The sequence below is a fragment of the Arachis ipaensis genome, chromosome B10 (assembly GCF_000816755.2).
Source record: "Arachis ipaensis cultivar K30076 chromosome B10, Araip1.1, whole genome shotgun sequence".
Classification (NCBI taxonomy): Eukaryota; Viridiplantae; Streptophyta; class Magnoliopsida; order Fabales; family Fabaceae; genus Arachis; species Arachis ipaensis.
In genome coordinates this window covers 133,401,086-133,405,232 of record NC_029794.2, presented here as the reverse complement: position 1 = coordinate 133,405,232, position 4,147 = coordinate 133,401,086, and positions in this window count along the sequence as shown.

Here is a 4,147-nt window from a genome sequence, read left to right as displayed (position 1 = left end):
GAGACTTAACAAATTAAAGTAACAGCTCGATGCACATATTTTTTATATATCAACAACATAGTAGACATAAAAAAAAAACCTATATAGCAATTATTCTAGAATCCGTCTTATATCAACAAGAAAAAAAAAATATGATTAAATAAAGAGTTAAAGACATAATAATTAAATGATAAAAAAATATAGCCAAATTTAGTTAAATTATCAATATACATATTTGTGTTATTAAATTTTTAAATAAAATTTCGATCCGTAACAGATTAATTCTTAGTTTGATAGGCTAAAAAATGCTGTCGATAACTAAAAAAAATTCTTATTTAAACATCTTAATACTTTAAAATTCTCATCTTAATTATGTAAATAGATTAAAAAAATCATTAATTAATATTTTGTGTTTATTTTTTTTGTCATTTCTTATGTTTGCTAATCGAATTAATTATTGTTGCTTATATTTTATAAAAGCAATTATTTGTTACTAAAAAAATTTAAATATAGAATAATTACCGTATTTCACTATTTGGAATGGAGAAGTCTACAAGTGGAAGGATTATTGTAAGAGAAATATCACGGATCAGCAATTTTTGTGATTTTTAGCCATCAAATAGTCATTAATGATGGTTTTAATGGTGTAAGATTGGTGTGAGATTTTAGAGCAATGTTAGGGGGCCAGCAACTTTTGTGATTGGTAGCCATCAAATAGCCATCAATGATGATCTAATGGTGTGAGATTTCATCCAATGACTCACCTTTTTCTGCTGGCTACATGCTGGCCAAAAATCAACAAAACTGCTGGCCCCTAAACTTTTCCGAGATTTTATTCAATAGCTCACTTTTCTTTGCTGGTTACATGTTAACCAGAATTTAACAAAGTTGCTGGCTTCTAGACTTTTCCATTATTGTAATTCAATATGTCTATTTCCTTCTGCTGCGCGTCACTTTCAGTGTTTTGGTTTACGACTATTTTGCAAACAAAGAGCCAAATTTTGTTGTTGAATTAGACGTAATTTATGAGGAGCCGTTAATTTTGGTGATAATAATAACATATCATTAAAAATGGGACCATGATGTAGTGTGAAAATTCAGATTCTTTTGAGATGCTTGCCTTTTCTCTCATTGTTTTCTATGAATCATTCATTCCTTAACTAGTACGAATAGGTACATCAGGTGGATATAATCATATAATATTTGGTTTGGCAATGTGGGAAAACATTCCACTGCGACCAACAAGAAGCATTAACGTTTTGTGTTGCCAAGTCTGAGTACGCAAGAAACATGATTCGTTTACTTGGCCAAACCATAGTATGGACATAAACAAATGGATACTCTTATTTCCTTTTTGCTTAGCACTATTAGTTTTTTTATTTCATGTTTGATTTGATGCGCCAAGTACACTGAAATGTGAAATTCGTTAGTTATAATTATTGGCACAACCAACTTGGGATAGTTGAATAGTAAGCTCACTCATTCGTTTAAGTAAGTGTCGGGAGTTTGAATATCGTCTTGTGCATGCAGCAATCCATTAGTGAGTGACAAATCTTTAGATGAAGTTTAGATCCGCAACGAATTAATCTTTACTATGTCGGACTGAGAGATACTTTAGAATATATATAAAGAGATATTTTTAAAACTTAAAATTTTCTGTTTATTTTAATGTTTTTAATGAGATTATTTCTTTGCTTAATGATAATTCAAAAGAAATTTTTGTTAGGACGAAAATAATAAATATAGAAAGTTTAGGGACTAACATTTTTATTAAAATTTGGTCAGTACTTAACCATCAAAAGAAAAATGAGTAATCATATTCATTAGATGTCATCTCACATCATTAAAAATATTGATAATGATTAATTGATGATTACACATCACAAATTATGCGCCTAAAACTCTTCAAATAAATATACTAAAAGAAACTAATTCAAACATGCAAAAGTATTAGGCAGAACACGCACAGCCATTTGCCTCAAGTGCAAGATGAGAATCAGTTCTTACTTTGGTGTTTGGCAATAGTAGTAGAAGACAAGTAGAAAGAAGAAGAACATTTAAATAATAAGAATAATTGTGTATGAAACGTTCAAGACTACATGTGGACTCACCTGAATTCAGCTATTGTGCATTAGTGCATAGTTGAAATTAAGAGTCCCCTTTATGGCATTTGAGCTTACTTTAGGAGAATAGCATGTGGCAGAATATAACAAATAGGCGGCCACTCACATACCCACGCTATAAACGTCTTTTTTTACGGACGATGAGGTGGATAAACTAGTTGACCGACATGTGTCTATTGTTCATTAATTAATTAATACAGCAGCTAAGTTATTTTTGAAAAATCGGTTAATAAAAAATATACGATTTTAAATGAACCAAAGATTTTTTTCTGTTTAACCAAAAAATGAACAGCAATTTAGTAAACCGGTTAATTTTTGTGGGCTTCTTTATTTTTTTATTTACTTTTGAATTTTGGACTTTATAATATCCAAACAATAAATTTGTGTATTTATATATGAATATATAATAACTCATTTGACCATTTATTTTTAGTGTATACATAAATATTTTATTAATATTCTTAATAGTAAGAATAAATAGATGTGGCTCACTTATAAATAAATAAATAAATAGAAGTTAAGGTGCCAATCAATAATGGTGGAGATAGAATAAATTCTACTCCACATATTGGAGTAAATTCCACAAAGGCATGGAACTTATTATTGTTGCAAGAAAATTTAATGAAAAGAAAATGATAGTAGTATATATATACCTTTATAATATTCTTTTTTTTATAGAAATATTTTTTTTTTAATTTGGTATGCATGATGAGATGTAAATTTGGATGATCTTGAATAAGAAATGAAATAAGAATTAAGCTGAATTTTTAATCTTTAATATGTTAACAATATTTATGTTTTAGTCTATTTTATTTTATATTTAGATACAATTATATATTTATTTAATTTTTTAGTTGATTAAAAAGATAATCACACAAGTGTATTTTTTGTCTAGAAAATATATTAAGAATCAAATACTATTAAGCAAATCAATTATAGAATTAGTTTTTTGAAGCATCAGATTGAATTGAACATCTAATTTATGCACAATAGTTTATAGAACTTAATTAAGAGTCAAATTTGTCTTTTCTCTAATATTAGTTTCCAGACCTTTATGGACAGCCTAGAACCATTTTTTTTAAGTTATTGACTTCATTCCACACTCCTAATCCAAAATAAGCAAGCTCCCTTCATGTGTAAAACAATTAGCAATGATTGACGGATTAGGGAGGAATCACTACAACACACCCCTATATACAAAATAAGAGCGACGACACACTAGTCGTCTGCCAGCAGAAGCAACGCATCCTCCACGATTAACGGTGCACGAGAGAGCCGTCTATCGTGATTACGCCACACGCAATCTTCTCCTCTTTTTCTTATCCAATGACCATTACTGTTGTCGTTCACCTCTTCTCAGACCTATTCTTACTTGTGTCTGTTTCAATTTTTCTTCTACTTGATTGCTTTAATTATGTGTATTTTCTTCTACTGAACATAATAAATTTAGCATATTTTTTTCTTTTGGTTGAATTAATTTATTTGTTACTTTCATTTTATCTATTAATCTGTGATATTTAATTAGTTAATTTACTATTTTAAAACTTCTAATTACATTTAAAAATAAATTAAAAATACTAAAGTAACATATAAGAACTCAAATTATAAGAGTGTAATGTATTGGTCCAGTCCATTTTCAATTTAAATTTATTGTTTGGATATTATAAAGTCCAAAATTTAAAAGTAAATAAAAAAATAAAGAAGTCTACAAAAATTAACCGGTTTATTAAATTGCGGTTCATTTTTTGGTTAAATAGAAAAAAATCTTTGGTTCACTTAAAACCGTATATTTTTTATTAACCGATTTTCCTAAAATAACTTAGCTGCTGTATTAATTAATTAATTAATGAACAATAGACACATGCCAATTAATTAGTCTATCCACCTCATCGTCCGTAAAAAAAGACGTTTATGTCGTGTGTATGGGAGTGGCCACAAATAACCATTTATATTTCTTCTTTTATTAGCTAAGTTTATACTTTATAGAACAAATTAAATAGTTCAATAATATATATACTATGAGATTTTATGACTTAGAGATTTAG